The sequence below is a fragment of the Puma concolor genome, unplaced genomic scaffold (genome assembly GCF_028749965.1).
Source record: "Puma concolor isolate L17-30 unplaced genomic scaffold, mPumCon1.1.hap2 unalloc_scaffold_80, whole genome shotgun sequence".
In the NCBI taxonomy this organism is placed as follows: Eukaryota; Metazoa; Chordata; class Mammalia; order Carnivora; family Felidae; genus Puma; species Puma concolor.
The window spans coordinates 107,775-130,537 of record NW_028240292.1 but is presented as its reverse complement, the minus strand read 5'-3'; the positions used below and the strand labels follow the sequence as shown (position 1 = coordinate 130,537).

Sequence of the window (22,763 nt, the reverse complement as noted above, 5' to 3'; positions counted from 1 at the left end):
TCTCCCAACCGTGGCCCCTATGGACCCGACTGCTCAAGTTCTTGACCTGTAGACATTTGGAAGCGGGAGGAAAGAATTGTGGAAAGGCCTTGGGCAAATGGAAAAACAAAAAGAGGGGGGGCTGTCAAAACAGCTTTTCTCACTTTGGATTGGGGAGCAAATCCTTCTCCAGGTTTCTCTGGTATGGCTTTAATGCTTGACAGGAAACGATGGATGATGAAATGACAGAAGAGACCGGAGTTTGTAGTGGTTTTGAGAGCCTCTGGAGGTTGATTATGGTGTGCTGTGTCATCTGGGGTAAATCTTTCAAGGTCTTTCAGGGCAGTGAGCTGTCCTGTCCCTGCTGACTGTTCCTTCCGAGAAGGGCTATGAAAGTGTGACTTTTTCATCGCTTTTTCTTCTTCTTTGTTTTCAACAGTTGAGTAAAAGGGGGCATTTGGTTTGGCCAGAGCACGTGGGGACACTTCTTTTCTGTGTGTGTCTGAAAATACTTTTACCTCCCCTTGAGCTTTCTATATTTGCTTTTTACACTTTCGTCCCCCCCCCCAACGTTTTGCTTAGTTTTGTTCAATTTCGTTGCTACCCCCAGCCTGTTATCTCCGTGTGCACTTATCCTGTTTCCAGAGTGGATCCCTGTCCCTACAGCCTAGCGGTGCCTACTTTTCTGTCATTTGTAGGAAAATGATAGAAATAACGAGTGCCAAGGGGAAGGCAGACGGAATAGTCATGGGGCCCGTAGCTTCAAGCAGGCATCTGTGAATGAGTTACAAGATAACTCCTTAGGACTTTTGTCTCCCCCCACCCCCAACCCCCCCCCCCCGGCATTCTCAGTAACATGCATTGTGAAATCAGTATTTAGTGACTATGAAGGCACATCTGTCACATTGTCATTCTGGCCAGTTTGTACATCTCATGAGGAAAGGGGTGTTTGCTCTTTTTGCACAAAGTTGTGAGACTTTTCAAGCTATCAAGCCACTCAGGGTCTCTTTGGCTCCGGCTTCCTCTGTAGCAGCTTCTCTCTTCACACTTCCGAATTACAGCCGTATGTGCCTCCTTTCGGTTGCCAGAGGCCGCCGAACCTTCTACCCTCTTAGCCTCTACCTGGAAGTCTGCAAAGCTCCTTTGGCCTCACCTGCCGTATACCTGCCTCCTACTCATTCTTTAGGTGTCCAGACAAAGGTCACTGCCTCTAAAAGACCTTCTCTGATGCTCCAACGTGGATCGGGAGTCCCTCTCCTGGCCACTTACATACGTCCACGTAGCACCTGCTTTTCTATAATGCAACGCCTGTTTACTTGTAAGTATTCTCCATTAGACTGAACGCCTTGAGAGTCTTTGCCATCTTTCTGTTTCCTTGGCCAGCTCTGCTGTGGCTCCTGTCATAGGGTCGATTCTCCATAAACATTTGTCAATCCAGCACACATCTAGTTCTTACCAGCTCGCTCTGGTGGTGTGAGCCCAAGAATGGGAACATGAAAGCTGGATAGAGTAAATAGTGATTCGTGGTAGGATGGTAATTCTGGCCCTGACCTTTGACTCTGTTTGAAAATCTTTATTGCTAGATGCCAGTGGAAGCAGCAGCTGTTACGGAGCTCTTAGGGGTGTGGGAATTTCTGCTCCCATAGCCAACACTGTTTCCTGGGGAAGCTTTGGCTTTACTCCTGTTGATTCCCTGCATAAGTTTGTATTTTTTCCACGTCAAGAATGATGAAGGACTAGGGAGGAAAAACGGAGGCAAGAGAGAGCCTAGAACTGTAATTGTGTGTTATTGGCGTAGGCATCAGGATTGGGATTTGGGGGGTATTTGGGTCAAGAGGAAAGCTAGAAAGCAGAGAAGTTACCTCCCCCCCCACCGCCCGCCGCAGCCAGGAGTGATATTCTGTGTGTGAGTGGCTCTCCCATTGTGTCTGTTCCCTATTCATAGAGTTCGAGTGGTGTCTTGTAAGGCAATATTCTCTTCCCAAGATTGAGGACCTCGTGAGTCACCCCATAGTGAGGTTCTGTGGGATGGACATGTGGGAGAACTAGTAATGGCTAGCAGAAGTGAGTTCTCATGCAGTTTGTTGACAATGGGTGCATGAATCTGTTTCGGGAGATGGTTTGTGTATCACAGGCGCGAGGATGATGCAGTGGTCTCTTGAGTGGGGTGTACCAAAGAAGAGAATTAGGATGGTTGATTCATCTGTTCAAGAGACACTTACGGAGCCCACATTATGTGCCATTGTGGAAAGCAGAAAAGAATCCAAGTGAGTACAAACGCGGCTTCTGCCCTGAAGGGGCTCCACAGACTTGTGGAAGAGTTAGGCAAGCAAAAATGATTATATACCGTGAGGTAAGTCCTTACAGAGGGATGGCTGACACACTGAGTGAAACTCTACTCTTACTGGAAGGAGAGAGGTAACACAACACAACAAAACAAAAAAAAAAAACAGGAGAAAATTTGACCAGAGCCTTTCCCCTCTACCTTTCAACACTTCTTTCAAACTCCTGTTGTATTGAGTAGGTCCCTTTTTTTTTTTGATTAAAAATAAATTTTTTTGTAAATATTTATTTTTGTGAGAGAGGGTAGACAGAACACGAGCGGGGGAGAGGCAGAGAGAGAGGGAAACACAGAATCCGAAGTAGGCTCCAGGCTCCGAGCTGTCAGCACAGAGCCTGACGCGGGCCTCAAACCCACGAACCAAGAGATCGTGACCGGAGCCGAAGTCAGACACTTGACCCAGTGGGCCACCCAGGTGCCGCGTAGGTCTCTTTTGATTGTCAGTAAACCCACCTCGAGGGGCGCCTGGGTGGCTCAGTTGGCTGAGGATCCAGCTCTTGATTTCAGCTCAGGTCATGATCTCACAGTTCCTGGGATCAAGGTCTGGGCCAATGGTGGGGAGCCTGCTTGGGATCTTCTCTGTCTCTGCCCCTTCCCCCGCTCTCTGTCTCAATGAGGAAAAAAGAAAAAACACCACAAAACCAGACCAACTGGAATTGTTATAAGCCAAACTGCGAATTTGATTGGCTCCTATGTGAGGAAAAGTGTCCAAAAGCAACATAGTTGCAGCCAGGGCTGGCTCCAGGGGTTCCACTCTTTAGGGAAGCTGTGTCGATAAGCAGGAATCGCCCCCCCACCCCCACCCCCACCCCTCCACCCCCCGGCTTCCAACGTCTTCCGTTCAAGTCCCAGGGGGACAAAGAATACCTTTCACTGTGGCCAGAGCCCCAGGATTGACTCTGGAGGTATCTGATGGGGTCAGTGGCCTTTCCCTGGACATGGAAATGGAGTCAGCCCCACGCAAGCCACAGGGGCCTAGAATGGGAGGGTGCTGAGCCCCCTCCCCCGCAAGATAACCGGGATGTTCTTACCAGCAGGAGGCAGGAAGTGTGGTCTTTTCTAGTCCTGCTAAAAGGAAAGACAGAGCTTTTTGGAAATCGCTGACGCAGAGAATCCAGTAGCTGCGGATGGCAGTTGGCGTGGAGGGTGTGGAGGCAGGGGTGCACCAAGGTGGGGAACTTGCGCATTTGGTTGTGAGGTCGATGAGTCCAGGAGGACAGGCATCTGGGGGCCTAATAGAGTTGACTACGCGGGTGAGGCTCTGGAAGGGAGTGTCTCTTTGGATGTCGGCTTCTGCCAAGATGGAAGCTCTCCCTGGAGGCCTGATGTTTCTCCTAGATAGTAGCCTTTAGGTAAGTCAGGGTTGCAAACTCCAAGCCTCAGGGGACCAGGCTAATGAGAAGAAAATAAGAGCGACTTCGACCAGGTGAGGGCCGTGGGGGACCCGACGGCACCTGTCTTACCAAAGGGCCGCGTGAGACTATGGGCCCGCTGTCGGGCCCGACCTTTGGAGTTGTTGAGAAAGGCCTAAATCCTTCTGGATTTTCATGAAGATGAGGTGGCATTTAATGCCAATTGAAAACGACCACCAGGACCCTGAGCGGGACTAAACAAAACACATCTGTGGCCAGATTCGGTCTGTGGGTCACCAGTGGGCAGTTGCTTGTGTAAAAGGTTGGGGAGGTGAAGATTCCTGTGATGATTTTTCTCTTTTTCCTCCTGCGCCCCACCCTCCCATTACTACCTTCTCAGTTCTCGGATGTGTCGACGAGCTCGTCCTTTCCTTTACAGAAACGTTTCAGAGATCCGAGAGTACCCATCATCACTACTTCTCTCCTGGTTTGATTTACCAAGCGCTGTACCGAACCACCTGGCCTGGTCTCACCTACTGGTGCTTGTTATCATTTCTGGCTTAGAGAGAGGAAAAATGACCTGCCGTTGTCTGCCCGGCCAGCGAGTGGCCGAGGCAGGACTTGGGGCCCGGGGTGTGACTCCGTACCCCGTGTGTTTCCGACTGTAGACACTGGGCCGGCTGCCCGCCAGGGAAGGGTTCCTGTGGATGAAATGTCTTTGGTGCTTGCTGACTTGCTGGGCTAGATGCTTTTGAGTCAAGTCTCTCGCTGCCTTCTCCACGGCAAGTCCCAGAGGTGATGTTATTTATTCCTGGTTTAATGATGAGGAAGCGAGGACTCAAAGAGGTCATCGGGCTAGTTGATAAGAGCGCTGCCGTTCATCAGAAACCAGGGTTCTGCCTGCAAAGCAGGGAGAAGTCCTTACTTCACCCAGGCAACTCTTTCTTTAAGAAACCCCGTGTTAGAATTCTGTGTGACGACGCTTCCACAGAATCCTGGAAGCTGAGAGTTGGATGTTGCTCTAGTCCAGGGGCTCCCGCCAGGGATGGCCCCCTGGGGGACATTTGGCAATGGCCGGAGACGTTTTTGTTTTTGTCGTGACTTGGCTCGGGCGTGGGGTGCTCCTGGCATCTCGCGACACAGGCCGGGGCTGCTGCTGACCAGCCTACACCGCCAAGGACAGCCTCGCCGCACAGAATTATCTGGTCCCAAATGTCAGGAGTGGTGAGGTTGGGAATGCCTGGTCGACTCCTTTGAGATTCTGGATATGTGAATCGTGAAAACCCAAGATGGGTGATGTTTGCCTGCAGGGTGAAGATGTGTTCTGTTTGGTCTGTTTCTTACGTGTGGAAGTCTTGATGACAATCATTGGGCCATACTGAACACTTGGGAGTTCTCACGTGGAAACCTGGACTTCCAGCTTCTTCTCAAATCTTGCAAGACCTAGCGAAGCCTGGCATCGCGCCCTCGTGCGAGTACACGTTGTCGTAGCTGCAGCTGCGTAGGTGCTGTCTCGTCTGGGTGGGGCATCGACCGTCCAGTGTGCCCGGGTCCCTCCCTGGCTTGTCCTGCTGTGGTACGTTCCTTGCGGACCCCTCCCTGCTCACAGGTCTCTATCGACCTTCTCCAGGAGCAGCAGAGTCTCTACCTCGCGAGGTAGCCCGTTCCGTTAGGGGCAACGTGAGTCCGAGGCATCTCTGCCCGTGAGTCCCAGGGGAGTCCTCTGCTGCCACGACGCATCTGTCTCCCTTACGCGAGACGGCCCTTTCTGTGTTCGGCGTCGCAAACCGTGTCCTCGCTCTATCAGCGGTAACATTCTCCCCCCCCACCCCCCCACCTATTCCACGCCCTGACTTCCTCCGCCTTTTCCAGGGGAGGTGGCTGTGCTTGGTTCGCTTCAGACTGAGTGGATCCCGTCCAGCCTCTGCATAGAGCAGAGGAGGAGAGGAATGTGTTCTCCCCACGACCTCTGAATCCGAGCTTCCGTGGCCTGGTCATCCACTGTATTTACCTACTGTGAAATCAAACAGGGTTGTTTATAGGTGAGTGAAGAAAGCCCGTGTTTCACTGAGCCAAAATGAACCCTAAACAGATGTGCTCACGTGTGGCCTTATGGCGTTGGTTTTATACGTGAAGGCAGCATGTCATTCTAAGAGGAAACGATGTCTGTGGTCGTGGTTCCCAGTGTGTCGGCGGCAGCCCCCTGCCCCCGAGATTGGACATGGGTATATTGCGTAGGGTCCCAGAGTCAGTATGCACACCAGGCAGTCTTGTCGGACTGGAGATGTTTGGCCTTTATGATTCTGTTTCTGTTCCTCAAATGTAGGCAGATGCCATCGTAATCAATCCAGTGTAGATCCGTGTACAAATATTATTACACTCCTACCTGCCGTGTGTGTCTAGTGTCTTAAACGTGGATGTGAAAAGTACAGCAGGCCCACGGTCATTTTCCAAAACCCTCGGGGCCAGATGAGTTTTGGAATTCAGACGTTTTCAGATTTTATTGTATTTTTTTTTTAATTTCTTATTCTTTTTTTTACGTTTGAGTTTTGAGACAGAGAGAGACAGAGCATGAACAGGGGAGGGTCAGAGAGAGGGAGACACAGAATCTGAAACGGGCTCCAGGCTCTGAGCCGTCAGCACAGGGCCCGTCGCCGGGCTCGAACTCGCGGGACCGCGAGATCGTGACCCGAGCCGAAGTGGGACGCCCAACCGACTGAGTCAGCCAGGTGCCCCATAAAGTAGCCACTGTTTTCCGTTATAGTTCTATCCATATAAACCCTGCTACCCTTAAAACACCTGGGATCCCAACAGATTTAAAGACGGTAAATCGTTTGCTGTTTCTTCTAGATTTGGCTAATAGGTTCTGTTCAGCGCCGATTTCAATGTCCTCTCGGCCAGCTTTCCCTTGACCTTGAAGGGGACATGTTTTACCTTGTTACGCACAGGGCACCCAAACCCTTCTGCTATCACATGTCATCTTTGCAGGCGGGACCTTAACTTACCGGGAGCACAGGTATGACCTCGCATGTCTGACATCCTACCGTGAGGACATTTGTTGGACACGTTTGTTGAGGACGTACAAGTCTCAAATCTTTCCGTATTTTGGGGGTTCTGGAGGCAACATATTCCTTGTTGATAAATTTTACTTCAGCCCATTTATGCTGTTACTTGTAAACCAGACCACACTGAGTGGGCCTCCACCCAAACAAAGCGGTTGGAGAATACTCTCCTCCCATAGAGACAAATGTACGTGTATGTCTTCCTTTGGCCACAGCCTCCAAGCCCACCAATGTCCACCCTGGTCAGAAGTAACCACTGTTTTGGGGTGCCTTGGTGGCTCGGTCAGTGTAAGCATCTGACTTTGGCTCAGGTTGTGGTCTCGTGCCTTGTGATCTTGTGGCTCGTGACCTCTCAGCTCTTGAGTCCAAGCCCCGCCTCTGTCAGCGCAGAACCTGCTTCAGGTCCTCTTTCTCCCTCTCTGTCTCTCTCTCTCTCTGCCCCTCCCCCATTTTCACTCTCAAAGAAGAAAAATAAACATAAAAATTACTGCAAACAAAAGAAACAGCCACTGTTTTTTTTTAATTAAAAAAAAAATTTTTTTAACGTATATTCATATTTGAGAGACAGAGACGGAGCATGGGCGGGGAAGGGGCAGAGAGAGAGAGGGAGACACAGGATCTGAAGCAGGCTCCAGGCTTCCAGCTGTCTGCACGGAGCCCGACGCGGGGCTCAAACTCACAAACTGCGAGATCATGACCTGAGCCGAAGTTGGACGCTCAGCCGACGGAGCCACCCAGGCGCCCCTAAATTTTTTTTTATGTTTATTCATTTTGAAAGACAGCACAAGCAGGGGTGGGGCGGAGAGAGAGGGGGACACAGAATCCGATGCAGGCTCCAGGCTCCAGGCTCCGAGCCGTCAGCACAGAGCCCAGCACGGAGCTAAAACTCAGGAACCGCGAGATCACGAACCGCCGCTCCCTCCCACCGGTGCTCGGCCTAGCCGGGGCCGGGCGTCGGGACCCGCGGTGGCGCCGGGACGTGGGGCTCTGCGCGCTCAGCGGAGTGGCCCGGGTTGGTGTGTGTGGGGGGGTGGTGGTGGGCGGAGGGGGCTCGGGCGGTGGGGGCCAGGACGCGCCCGAGACCGGCGCTGCTCTGCCAGCCCGGCCCCGCGCGGCCCCCGGCGGGCGGCGCCGCTGGAAGTGACGCGGCGAGGGCTGGGCTCCGGCCCTGGAGCAGCAGCCCCCGCCGCCGCCCCCGCCACTGCCGCCACAGACGCCTCTCAGCCGCCGTAGCAGCCACAACCGCCGCCGCCGCCGCTCAACCGCCGCAGCAGCCGCAGTAGTAGCTGCAGCCAGTGCAGCTGCCGCCGCCACAGACGCCGCTCAGCCGCCGCAGCCGCTGCAGTAGCAGCCGCACCTGGTGCATCCGCCGCGGCCGCTGTCACCGCCACCGCCGAGGCCGCCGCTCAGCCGCCGCAGTAGCAGCCGCAGGAGGCGCAGCCGCTGCCGCCGTAGCAGCAGCAGCCACAGCAGCAGGCGCAGCCGGCGCAGCCCCCGCTGCCGCAGCAGCCGCAGGAACAGCCGCCGCAGCCGCCGCCGCCGCCGCTCAGCCCACGCAGCAGCCGCAGTAGCAGCCGCCACCGCCACAGCAGCAGCAGCCGCCGCCGCCTCCACCCGGAAGCGATGTAGCCGCTCCAGGCCCGAGCCCCGCGTGCCGCCGCTGCCCTTGAACCGCAAGAAGCAGCTTGCCAAGCAGACCGTGGGCAGGTGAGTGAGCCGTGGCGGGCCGGCTGGGAGCGCGCGGGCCGGGGACCGGGGGTCGGGGTAGTGTCCCGGGCCGGGGCGGGCCCGCTACGCCGCGGGCCCCCGCGCTCCGGCCCGGCCACCCGCTCCGCGGGCCTGCGGGCCAGGGACGAGGGCTGTGCGACGCCGCGGCCAGGCGGCCAGCTCGGGGCTGCCGCCCTAGCCCCCGGGAACAGCGGGGCGGGCTGGCCTCCCGGGACGCCCCCCGCGCAGGTCCCCGCCGCCCATTGTCCCGGCCCCGCTGAGCGTCGTCCTCTGGGGTCTGGACCCAAGCTTTCCCCGGGCCTCCCCCCCTCTTCCGGGGCTTTGCCTTGGGCGAAAACTCGGCTAACTGGTGTGCCGGAGGCCCGGCGGGCGCGGTGCTCTGGGGGGCGGCTTTCTCAGCCTTTCCGGTCGCCGGGCCGCTGCCGACCCGACCGTCCACCTCCAAGTGCCTGATGGCAGTAAATAAGGAAGGGGCGATCAGAGCCCATCGGAGCCGCTTCGGGAGACTCAGGACTCCCTTGGAGGGACTTTGGAGGGTGTGCCCTCTCCCAACCGTGGCCCCTATGGACCCGACTGCTCAAGTTCTTGACCTGTAGACATTTGGAAGCGGGAGGAAAGAATTGTGGAAAGGCCTTGGGCAAATGGAAAAACAAAAAGGGGAGGGGGCTTTCAAAACAGCTTTTCTCACCTTTGTTTGGGGAGCAAATCCTTGTCCAGGTTTCTCTGGTATGGCTTCAATGCTTGACAGGAAACGATCGATGATGCAATGACAGAAGAGACCGGAGTTTGTAGTGGTTTTGAGAGCCTCTGGAGGTTGATTATGGTGTGCTGTGTCATCTGGGGTAAATCTTTCAAGGTCTTTCAGGGCAGTGAGCTGTCCTGTCCCCGCTGACTGTTTCTTCCGAGAAGGGCTATGAAAGTGTGACTTTTTCATCGCTTTTTCTTCTTCTTTGTTTTCAACAGTTGAGTAAAAGGGGGCGTTTGGTTTGGCCAGAGCACGTGGGGACACTCCTTTTCTGTGTGTGTCTGAAAACACTTTTGCCTCCCCTTGAGCTTTCTATATTTGCTTTTTACACTTTCGTTCCCCCCCTCCCCCAACGTTTTGCTTAGTTTTGTTCAATTTCGTTGTTCAACTCCAAGCCTCAGGGGGCCAGGCTATAGACCAGCTCAGGTCATGATCTCCTGGTTGTTGAGTTCGAGCCCTGCGTTGGGCTCTGCACATACAATGCTAAGCCTGCTTGGGATTCTCTCTCTCTGCATTCCCCCCACTCACGCACCCTCACTCTCAAAATAAATTAATAAACCTAACACCCCCCAAAAAAACAATTGCATTTGCAACAGCATCAAAACATAAAATACTAATTACATTGAACTAAAAACGAGATTCAAAACTTGTACACTAAAACTATAAAACATTATTGAAAGAAACTAAACAAGATTTAAATAAACAGACTCATGGATTGGAAGACGATGTTGTTAAGATGGTAGCACTTCTCCAATTGATCTACAGCTTCAATGAAATCTTTATCAAAACCACAGCTGGCTTCTTAGCAGAAACTGACAGGCTGATGCTAAAATTCATATGGGAATTTATGGAACCCAAAATAGCCAAAGCAGATCTTTAAAGAGAAGGACAGAGTTGGAGAACTCACCCTTCCTGACTTAAAAACTTCTTAGAAAGCTACAGTGATCGAGATAGTGTGGTATTAGTGTAAGGAAAGACATGTTGATTAATGGGATAGAATTGAAAATCTAGAAATGTACCATCATATTTATAGCCAATTGATTTTCAACAAAGGCATCAAGACAACCCCATGGGAGAAAGAACAGTCTTTTCAACAGTGTGGGGACAACTGGATATTGCATGCAAAAGAATGAAGTTGAACTTCTGCCTCACACCATAGGTGAAAATTAACTCAAAATGGACTAAAGACCTAAATGTTAAGTGCTAAAACTATTAAATTTTTAGAAGAAAGCATAGATGTAAATCTCTGTGGCCTTGACACCAAAAACACAGCAGAAGGAAAAAAACAGGTAATTGACATTATCAAAATTTAAAAATTTTGTGCTTTGGGGTGCCTGGCTGGCTCAGTCAGTTAAGCATTTCTTGATTTCGGTTCAGGTCAGGATCCCACAGTTGGTGAGATCAAGCCCCACGTCAGGCTCTATGCTGACAGCATGGAGCCTGCTTGGGATTCTCTCCCTCTGTCTCTGCTCCTGCCCCCACTCATGCTCTCTCTCTCTCTCTCTCTCTCTCTCTCTCTCTCTCAAAATAAGTAAACATTAAAAAATGTTTGTGCTTTAAAGGACATAGTTGAAAAGTGAAAAGACAACCCATAGAATGGGAGATAATTTTTGCAAATCATATTTCTGACAAGAAACGTGTACTAATATAGATACAGAACGCTTACAACTCAAAAACGCAAAAACAAATCACTCAATTTAAGAATGGGCCAAAGGGATGCCTGGGTGGCTCAGTCAGTTAAACGTCCAACTTTGGCTCAGGTCGTGATTTCACGGTTTGTGGGCTCACGCCCCACATCTGTCTCTGTGCTAACAGCTCAAAGCCTGGACCCTGCTTTAGCTTCTGTGTCTCTCTCTATCTCTGCCCCTCCCTGTCTCTCTCTGTCTCTGTCTCTCTCTCTCTCTCTGACTCTCTCAAAAATAAATAAAACATTTTTTAAAAAATGGAAAAAGTGGGCAAAAAACTCAGTCTAAGAAGATACACCCATGGCCAATAAACATGTGAAAAGATGTCAACATTGTTAGTCATCAGGGAAATGCAAATCCAACCCTCAACAGGATACCACTTTACACTTACTAGAATGGCTAAAATAAAAAAGACAGATGATAACAAGCATTGGAGAGGATAGGAGAAATAGGAATGGGATACGCTGTTGGTAGAAATGTAAAAGGGTGCAGCCACTTTGGAAAACAGCCTGGAAGTTCCTCAAAAAGTTAAACATCCAGTAATTTCACTCACAGGTATATACCCCCAAAGAATGAAAAACAGGTGTTCAAACAAAAACTTGTACATGAATGTTTGTAGCAGCAGTATTCGTCATAGAAAAAAAGGAAAAAAGTGCAATGTCCAGCGAATGGATGAAGAAATGTGGTGTACTCATACAGTGGCTTAACTGGGAGTAAAAGAAATGAAGTACCGATGTGTGCTCCAGCATGGATGAACTGTGAGGACATGCTAAGTGGAGGAAGCTCATCTCGAAAGACCCCCTAATGTATGTATCATTCCACGTATATGAAATGTCCAGAAGAGGTAAAGCCGTGGAAAGAGAAAATAGATTAGTGGTTGCCTAGGGCTGTGGGCAGAAGTGGGATGGAGGAGGGGCAAGAGGGGTTGGGGGAGGTTGGGATGAAATAAGGAGTACGCCTAAGAGGATATAGAGTTTCTTGTTGGAGTGATGCAAATATCCTAAAATAGATTGTGGTGATAGTTGCTCAACTCTGCAGATATACTAAGAACTAGGTACATTTTAAATTGGTCAATTATATGGTATGTGAATTCTAGTTTCCATAAAGCTGTTGTAAAAATAACAGTGGTGAATCACTGATACCAGTGAAAATTAGAGTTGGCTAAGTAATTGTTAGTGTGGTTGTTGCACCTATAATAATTGAGAAAACTGTGTTTGGGGAAAAAATAGATTCTTTGTGCAACGATTATCAACATTTTGACAATCCTACTTTGTCTCCTAGCACATATTTGAACACCTTTGATAATCTGGGACCATATAAATTCTTTTACATATTTAGAATACATATTTAGCATTCTTTTCAGCTGTCCACAGATGAGGAGGAAAAACGCACTCTTCTTGTGACTTTCTCCTTTACTCTCACACAACTACCACACTCACAACACTTCTGACACCAGATGTGTTGTGTGCCCCTCCCACGCCCCGGTACCAAGCAATTCTCCATGATACCAGCTGGGTATCTTACAGTTCAATTCAATTCTGACCCTAACAGGAGTAGCACAGAACCCATAGGTTAAGGGCCCGGTCCCACGAGACTGCCCCCCCCCACTTCAGATGCCATTTCCAAGTGGTAGGTCCTCAGCTTACCCACAATTTCTGTTGACTTGGTTGCTAGTCAGAGGTTCCCATGACCACCACCACCCCCGTTTTGAATTCAGTTACTTGCTAGAACAGCTCGTAGGACTGAGAGAAACACTGCTTTACATTGACAAAGATGATGTGTGATAGAGCATACAGAGGACTGTCCAGATGAAGAGATACATAGGGCAAGTTCTGGGAGGGTTCACCAACCCTGTTCACCAACGTGGAAGTTCTCCAAACCCTGTACTATTGGATTTTTATGGAGACTTCGTCACGTTGGCATGGACAACTGTTGACTCGTTTTCATCCCTCTTTCCTCTGTGGAGAATGGTCGGAGGGGCAAGGCACAGAGAGAGGTGGTAGGGCTGAAAATCCCAAGCTTCTAATCACGGTCTGTCTAGTAACCAGCCCCCATCCAGGGGCCACCCATTAGCCCGTCCAGAGTTTTCTCATTAGAACAAAAGGCACTGCTATCACCCAGGAAATTCCGGGGAATTTAGGAACTGTGTCAGGAACTGGGATCAAATCTCAAATATTGGAACAAAAGAAGCTCTTGGTGCTCTGATCGGTTAGGAAATGACAAGGCTTTTGGGAGTTCTGTGCAGGAACTGGGGGCAGAGACCGATGAACATATTTTCTATCATTTCATAACAATACTTCTCATGGATTATTACTCACTGAAGATGGGAATTGTCTTGTTTACATGCTGAATTCTGTTATGACTCAGAAATGCTTTCAGATGCGAGTAACAAGAAACCCAACCACAGTGTTTTATACAAACACGAGGCTACCTGTTTCTTCATATGAGAAATCTGTGAGTAGGCAGCTGCTGACATTGGTTCAGATGCTCAACAATGTCAAGGCAGATGTTTCTGGCATTCTCTTGGCCTTTCTCAACATGAGCACTCAAGACAGGAAGAAGGAGGAAGAAGACCAGGCAGCACCAACATCAGAAAAACAAAAGCTTAAAAAAGAAAAAAAGAAAAAAGAAAAAAGGTTTCCTAGGAACCTCACCAACTTCCACTTACATCTGGGTCACATGGCCTCCTCTGGCTGGAAAGTGGATGATGAGAAGGCGAGGCAGGACATCAACTGACAATATCTGCTAGGATTCCAAAGTCTATGACAAATTTTGGTATATAGCAGGAGGTGTCTCCACAGTCCTTTATAAGTATCTGTTGAATGCGTATGATAGAATGTTTATTCACAAATACTCAGTCCTCCTCCCTTGGGAGGTTAAGACATCCATGCTGTGTGGAACCTTGGCATCTGAACTTCCTTCAGCCAATGAAATGAACACAGAAGTGGCTTTAAGAGCCAGGTTCTCTTTCCTTTGCCCCTGTGATCATGGAAGCAGGTGTCAAAGTGGAGCCTCTATCCTCTCCAGTCCTTAAATGGATACGATGAGAAGAACACCCAGCTTACCCATGTGAGTTAAGGCACTGAGAATATTTAGTTGTTGATTGCAGCTTAACCTAACCCATCCTGACTGATACAATGTACGTACCCAGGCAAAGAAATCCACAACCGGTCCCCAAATTAAAATTTTACAAACTCTATTTCCTGATCACATTAATAGCAAGACTGTGCCTAAATGAAGATAGATGATAGCCATCTGGAAGTTAAACAAAATAAAAAATAGCTCCTCTGACAAAGTGGAAATCAATACTGAAAAGACAGACTAGACATTTAAGATGATGAGACCACTGTATGCAAATACATACGGGGATGGGACTAAAGTTATTCTTAGTAAAAATTCATCATCTAAAGCTGATACTGCTAACATAAATACGCTTAAACGTTGGAAGATTGAGAATAATTGGATGAAGAATTCAAACTAAGCTAGAAAATGAACAGCAAAATAAAAAGTGGTGGAAGAAATTAATAAAGATACGAGCCTACATTAATCACAAAGCAAAAAGTCTGTGGAATTGATTAATCAAACCAAGGACCAGAACATTGGAAGGATAAATCAAGTAGACAAGTCTCTGGGAAATAGGATTCCCCTCAAAGCAAGTAGAAAGAGAGAGATACTCAATGTAAGGCATGAGAAACAGACAATATAAATCGGTACGCTGTTTCTGGTGGGCGGATTGACACAAGTGTGGAAACGTAAAATGTGCGTACCTTGAAAATTTGATGAATACGTAAGTGTTAGGTTGAACCGACTGAGGTTCTCAAATGTCGAAGTCTCATGGAGAAATACTACTTTCTTGTAAGAAGTTTGAAACCCCAGACTTGGCGAACAGGGGATAAATGGAACTCCCCTCTCCAGAAGCCTTCGGAGAGGGATGTGTCTCAGTCATTGACCTTGGCCCCACGATTCTATGAATCGGTCCTGTATACAAAGGACATGGTCCTAGGTAGCCAACTTCCCCTCTTCTCCTTCTGGAAAATTGTCCTGGATTGTTCTGGGCTCTAACAGCCAAAACCATCCCCAGGCTCCCAGAGCATCCCCAGACTCAGGGGGTGTTCACAGTGATGCCTCCTCCACTCACCGAACTGTCTTTATCTGATGCCTCCAGGGAAGCTCCTTGAGTCCACTTGTCCCTTGTCATGCTGTGAAGCAGGGCCTTTTTGAACTCAGGTTCACATCCCCTCCTCCTCCAGCATGTTGCCCTAGGCTTAAATCAGCGCTTCTGGCTGGAAGGCTGGGGCTCATTCTGAGCTCTGGATCTCACTCTGCCTTTAGCATCGCCGTCTCCCACCGGAAGATTTCTTTATGCCCAGAATCCTAGAATGCAAAGTGCAGATACGTCCAGGCTTCTGGCCGAGAGTAGACTGTGGCCATTGGGATTCGTGGCCAGAAATGAATGCCTGTTCATTCATTTATGCATGTTTACATTTATTGATGTACTCTAGTCACTCAAAAAAATATGTGTTTGCACACCTAATTAGTGCTGGACATTTTTCTAGGCACTGACGATTCAGCAGTGAAAACAACAGAGGAAAATCCTTGCCCTCCTAGAGCTAAGATCCCAGTAAGGTGGATCAGCAGTAAACCAAATAAGTAGGTGAACTAAAGTGTGTGTCAGTAGTAAAGTCTATGGAGAACAATAAGACAGAGATGGAGGCTAGGGAGTATGTAAGGGGTAGAGGCCCCATTGAATGATGACATTTGGATAAAGGTATGAGGGAGTGAACCCCGCAGGTTTCCGGGAGAGTTCTGTTCCAGTAGAGGGGATGGCAAGTGAAAAGCCCTAAAGAGGAAGCATGTGAAGAATATCTGAGGTAGGAGGTCAGTAGTGCTGGAGCTGAACAAGCAAAGGGTGAACGCTAAGAGGCGAGGTTAGAGGGAACAGTGGGGGTGGAGGCTGTGGTCAGAACCCTGGCTTGCTTCTAAGTGAGCTGGGAGCCCCTGGAGGGTCCTCAGATGGAGAGGGACATGAAAGACCTCTTGCTGCTGTGCTGGAAGCAGACTGGAGTGAAGCTGGGATAAACACGGGTCAGTCAAGAGGCTTCTGTAATGATCTGGTGACAGGGGAGGGCGGTGTGCACCCGGGGGATGGCACGGAGGTGACACCATAGGCAGTGAGAAGGGGGTGTGTGAAGAAAGGTAACTGGAGTGGCTCCAACACCAGCCTTTCACACGCAGAGCCTGCACCCCGTCTAGGAATCCCAACAGGGTGACATGGTCTCTGGTAACTCCTCTTCAGCCGCCTTCTTCCTCTCTGAGGACCTGCGTGTGATCATGTCCAAAAGCTTGTTCCCCAGAACTCTGTGATTCTCCCTCCAGAGGGCTCTGTTCCTCGCTGTTGGATGAAAAATGCCTAGGATGAGAACACCAAGCGAGCATGGGCTCATCTGAATTCTGCCTCAGCCCCCTTGCTCTCTTCAGTGACAGGAAGAAAACACCATGTAAGCTGCTCAGTGAAAACACAGTATTTCATTAGGGCTGAGAGAGTTAGACAAGTAAACAATTAAGTGTTCTATTATGATCAGTCTTTAGCCATTTAAGCGTCAGTTCAAGAAGGAATCATTATAAAGGTCTAATAGAAATGAAAATAGAGGCAGGGTAGTTTTGTGTTACATTTCAACCATGGCCTCAGCCTTGCAGATCTAAAGTCGGTTTGACCATGGCAGAGAAAGGCTCCCAGCCACAAGGGGACTTACACAGACAGGAAGGAGGTGGAAGACAGGCATGTCTACCAACTGGCTGGGGTGGAAGCAGGAACCTTTCAGCTCAGAAGGTTTCATCCTGCACAACAGGAGCTTTTTCATTTTATTTTTAATGTCTGAGAAGCAACATGAGAATTCTGCCTGGGAGGCAGGCAGGAGAGGCAGCTTACAGGAAGCTTCTGGATGTCTTGTGAGATGCTGGATTGTAGAATAAATATGTCTAATAAAATCCCCCTGGTGACCCAGCTTGGACGATTTGGAAATACCGTTAGACTGTTTCTTGAAGGAATTGCTTCACTGAAACTGGAAAAATACCTGCTCAGGACACCACAATCCCAGCAGAGGACTTTGGAATAAAGATACCGTTCATCACTGAGGTCTGAGTCTTTGCAGCCAAGACGCCGGCACATCCTTCTGGGGCTGTAGAGAGGCAAGCCCAGGTCACCTCTTCCTTGGATCCTCTCGATGTCTTGTTCCTCTCAAGGAGTTCCCGTCTCTTCTCCAGAATGTCCAGAATCCCAGGGGACTTCCAGAGTAGAGGGTGCTCCAGAGCCCAGGTTGCCCATTAGAGGAGTCCTGCACTGGGCAGAAATGGCCAGCCCCTAGAACTGCCATACTTCTCAGTCTTGGCCAAGGACCAACCCACAAAAAGTGTTACCTTGGTTCAAATCCAAGTACCTGGGAGGAGCTGCCAGATGGAGGCTGTCAGTGATTCATATTCTTGCCACGGCAGTTTGCTTCTTCTGAAGGGGAACTTGAGCGCTGTGTCTCTGGGTCTTCCACAAGCCCCCAAATCAAGCAGTAAATGTGAGAGAAGAGGCCAGGGAGGAAGAATTGCTTACCCTGGAGTAGGACCTTGGCCTGCCTCTAAAATGGGCCACACGGTTTAGATTTGGGACAAAAGCCTTTCGGTACAAAGTGTGATCTTGCCTACAGTATTCTTTCTCTTGAGAACCCACGGTGACATTTAGCAGATGAATGAGAAGCCAGAGGCCCTGGCTTCTGGCCAGACTCAGCGTGGCTACTCCGTTTGAGGTGAATCAAATTCATTTTTTCCCCCCATCGGCAAACTTTTAGTTATAGGTTGGCTTCCCATGTGGCTTTCTCTACAGTAAAGATGCTGCTGGCCATTGGGCTTGAATGAACAATTGTATTTCTCATTGTAAATGAATGCTTTGAAATTACACCTTCCATACCAGCCTTTACTTCGGTAAGTCCACCTCAGAAACGGGTCCCGTGTCAGAGTCTGGACGGTATTTCAGCCCAATAAACTGAGAACCGTATTGTGAACAGAAAAAGCAAATGCCACCCTAGAAGGCTTTTGGGAACTTAGTAAGGCCACCTTCCTTAGAAATTCCCCTAACCCGTCAAGCTCTTCTTTGGACCTTCTGTATTACAAATGTTTGAGAAGGTTCTCTGGGTGGATGACAATCAACAGATCCTGTGAAGTGTAAAAGGCCCCATCGTTCGTCAACATCTGTGTTACCGCGAGGTCAGTGCAGAGAGTCCAGGGTACAGGTGGGTACACTGGGGGTAGAGAAAAAGAAAACTCTGGAAGGCGCACAGGTTAGCATGAAACTTATTTCTCTGCTGAGGTCCAAGACAGCTGTCATGTGTGGAAAGCCCCATCAGAAACATCGTGACCATGAAGTTTTCGCACACGTGCAATAACCGGAAGAGCTGTTGATGATGAAGATTAACCAAAACAGCATCCTCAAGGACAGCAAAAGCTATGATTCACCAGATATTTGGGACAACAGAGCAAGTTGCAAATAGATGTGTTTTATCTTGGAAAAGGGGAGATTTAAAGAATTTGATAGCATTTCTAAAAGTTATTTTTTTTCATTTCAACATTTTATTTATTTATTTATTTATTTATTTATTTATTTATTTGAGAGACAGACCGTGAGTAGAGGATAGGCAGAGAGCGAGGGAGACACAGAATCCAAAGCAGGCTTCAGGCTCTGGGCTGTCAGCACAGAGCCTGATGTGGGGCTCAAACCCATCCACATTGAGATCATGACCTGAGCCGAAGTCAGACGCTCAGCTGACAGCCACCCATGTGTCCTGATAGCATTTTTTTTTTTAATGAGGAGCGTTCCTTTGAAAATCCTGTTTCTAGCTCCTCTTCTAATCTAGGGCTTGAGCAGCATCTGTCTTCTTTAAATGGGGCCTAGGGCTTCATTCACAGGGGGCCACCCAGCCAGCTGCCCTTGTTTATATCCCCAGTCTGGCTGGTTCCTTCTGCATTTATAACTCTCTGTTTCACAGAGAACAGAGCAGCAGGACAGAAGTGGGTGTCTTCCTGTGTCTTCCCCGGGTCCCCACGGCCTAGGATAGATCACAGGTACTGGCTTGTGGAGGGCCAACCTGGAGCCTCAGGGCAACAGGGTCCTTCCACCCTTAGGGGGAGCAGAGCAGTGCTTGCAGTGCCATGACCCAAGCCAGGGGCCACGCAAGGCCACAGGAGGTGGCACCTTCCTGAGGAGTAGAGTGACCCCACCAGCTTTGCAGAACGTTCCATCATCTTGCTAGGCATGAAGAGGCTGGCCACTGGTACGTGTGGCTCTGAGGCGGGGGAATGGATGAAGGTGCACGTGGGGTCGGCGTGTGGAGGCCCTTTGCCTGGGTGGTCTCGGGCGAGTGGTGTGCGTGCCGAGGGAGAGGGGCTTTGTATCTGCTGGCATCAGAGCAAGTACGTACATCATGTCTGTGTGACTGTGACAGAGGAGGAGCCTATGTCTTGAACAGAGGGCATGAAATGTGTGTACAGCATGTGAATAAATGTGCTTAATGGTTATCATCACACAGCTCTTTTCTCAGCATATTGTTTGTTTAATTGATAGCAGTTCTCCCTCCTCCAGGATAATTCATTCGGGTTTAACATGGAGAACAGAACTCAACCGTCCATCCTCACTTCACAGGGTGTTTGAGACTGATCTCCTGGTCCTGGTTTGCCTGTCTGGTTAGTTGGTTAGCTAGCTGGCTGAGCGGTCACACTTTTAAGTATCCCGAGTGGGTTTCCTGTCTTTTCTGAGCCACATCTTTGGCTTGTTGTGTGACGTCACCAAATCCCCGTGCTCTGTGTCAGCTCATTGCTGCAGAATTCTTTCTTCCCTTGTTTCTTTTTTTCAACTTTAATGAGTTTAAGTTATTTCAGAACGTATTAAGATTATTCTCTCCCTTGTGTTGGATATTTGAGGGGATGCGAGTAAACCGAACATTTATCAGTCCTCTCTTCTCTTAATTGAACAGGGGCTGACTGCTGCGAGGCTTGGTATTCTGCCCAAAGATGTCCCTGAACATCCACAGCTGGGCTTCTGTCAGCTCTGGAAACAACAAGGACAGGCCAGGGCGAAGGTGCTTCGGCATTTAGAGCTGGAGCCTCTCGGCGCGTGAACAAAGCCTGTTTGAGGCACCCCGTTTGAAGCCCTACTGAATCCATGATGGCCGAGTCCTACCTTAATTGGCAACCATCTGCCTCCTACGGCAGTTCACAGGGAGCTCATGCCAGCATTTAGGCAGCTCCCTGTTTTGCAAATGATTTGTGATTCATAATGAACAAAAGATTGCTCTTCAGGTGACCTGTCAGAGTAAGCCTGATTCGGGGATGGGGTCCACAGGAACCTGTCCTCCGTGTTCTGAGGGGTAGTAGAGATCGGAGGGGCCACAGTAGTGCAGGGGTGGTACCGCTCAGGCTTGCTGCTAGCTTATTATAATGCCTTTGAGTGGATTTGCAAGATGTGCCCCCTCTGGGTAGACACAACCCCATGGCCACACAGCTTGGCAGTGGGAGGGCTCCTTCTTGGAGGAAAATGTGTCTCTTTCCCCTGGCACATTCAGCCCTGAACCAGGGAATGTGCTTTGGTAAGGAAAGCGTAGACTGTACTTAAGGCCCCACTTGACCCCTGGTGCTTTAGGGGTAGCTTTAGCGCAGAGCCAGGTGCTTTAGGGCAGAGCCCTGAAGCAGATGCGCCTCCTTCTCTAGTGGCAACTGGGCGAGCCTTTCCAGTGCCGGTTCTTTCCACCTTGAGAGTGTTAAAGACAAGACCGCATACCCAAAATGGAGTCGCTTATGCTAAGTCCCACTCCACCAAACTAAGGCTTAACTTAATTACAGTTTTGGCTCTCCCAGACAGGGAACCTTAAACCCTTGACTAGCCTGATCATCATGAGTCAGGTCACCTGCATGATAAGCCCCTTACATCCCCTAAAGGAAAGGAACCTTGCAATAACCAACCCACCTTTCTTTTACTTCCTTCTTCCTGCTCCCTCCTGCCTATAGACCTGAGCTCTTTTTCGGACGCTCAACCGACTGAGCCACCCAGGTGCCCCATAAGGAGCCAGTGTTTTCAGTTTGGTGAATACCTCTGCAGTCATTAAAAGACAGTCTTTTCAAATATTAAGAATATTTTTATTTAACTTAAACCAAAACCATCAATCTCGTACATCTCGCAAAAGGCCATTTTGCGATAAGGTACACACGCATAGTGACTTGGTTTCTTTCGAGTACTGTCTCCTCTCTGGCTTAAGAATCCTGTATTGCTTTGAAAGGTCTTTGGCCAGGTCAGTCCTCTTCCCGGGTGACAGTATTAATGGTGTTGTACGTGGGTAAAGTGTCAGTCACAGCATTTAGAAGAGGATGCCCACCGCCATCCGTTTCCGGTCCGGGTGGGTTGATAAGAGACACAGCAGTGGCCGTGGCTTGGGAAATCCCATCTGTGTTTCTGGGTGTGGATCCAAGGGTAGTTTTAAGACATGGTGGTACTTTTTCTAAAGCCAGCGCTCAGCCTCCTGCTGAGTCTGGAGGCTTCATGTCATGAGCAGGGAGCTTGGGCGGTGGAAAAGCTAATTGAGGTTCGGTTTTTAGAAATTTTACCAAAAGTCCTGGAAAAGAGTTCCCGGGCATGGATCGGTGATTCGGTTTCCCGGGTGCGTTGGGGGCACCTTTGGGTCCAAACCACCCAGTCATCCATCCGGTGACACCACCTTGTTCCTCATTTCTTCCTCTTTGATACCCAGGCTGCATCCCATCAGCCATCAAGCTTCACGACGTCCGTGTTCCTGTGCTTGAACATATCCAGTTAAGAGTTTCCTTATCAGGATTCTATCCACCTCTCGGCGTCAGTGAGTTCATTAATTTCTTGCGCGCATCATCCGGTATTTCCTGTTGGACCTCATTTTGCGTTTTGAATTCTTCAATTTGGTCTTCCTTGGGATCCAAGACAGCATCCGCTTCGGTGAATTGTCCCTGCAGTGACATCAGTTTTCCTTGTAGGGTGTCCGCTTTTTCCATCCATTCGGCTGCTTCCAGCTTTAGCTTAGCTAGTGCTCCAGCGTGCTGCTTTTTTCTTGTTCCTGGGAGGCAGAAAGCCAGAATACGCTTTCGTCTTTCTGCCTGGTGACCACGTGTAATTGCTCCTGCGGTGACGCTGTCTGCGGACTGGCTCGATGGCTCGCATTGTCCATGGCGTTGGAAGACACAACTAGCTTCTCCTCCAATACCGTGGTCTTCTTTCTTGGTTTAGCCCCTCCGTGTTCTGCGGCCAAAGCACCGCGCTGACGAGAATCTTCGGATCCCAAAGCGTGGCGCTGTGATCTCTCCAGCTCCTGCTTTGGGTGTCATTCTTTTTCACGTGGATGTTGCATCTCATTCTGGAGGGCACAGGTTTCCATTTCTTTGTTCCGGGGCCCACATGACTTCATCTGTCTTCCCGCCGGCACATCGCTGTCTTGTCCTGAATTGCTGTAACTGCATTTACAAGCTGATGTAATTCCCCGGTCTTGCCCTGTTCTTTGTCTTTCAGTAGCCCTTTCAAAGCAAGCACCTTCTCTTTCGTTGGAGCACGCTAGGATTCTTCCTCTCTCTGCACCATTAAAAGCTGCGTGTTTGTCTCTGGTAGTGCTTGATTTTGTGTCTCCCGTTCTCTAGACGTTTCCACTCTTGTTTCATTGTCCTGTTTTAGTTTACACACGTCCATTTCAAAATTCGATAGTCTCTCCTTCAGATTTGTTACTGCCTGCCTCACAAGTTCCTTTTCACCCACTTCGCCGGCGAAATTCTCGTTCAGGGGAAGCAGTTCATCACGTTTTCTGCTTTGGGAAAACAGGA

General features: G+C 49.5%; 1 long non-coding RNA gene across 1 annotated transcript in view; it reads left to right on the top strand.

The window, feature by feature from the left end:
- Nucleotides 1-22,763, top strand: part of LOC147570837 (uncharacterized) — a 121,617-nt gene that overhangs the window by 12,852 nt on the left and 86,002 nt on the right. The window lies entirely within an intron of this gene.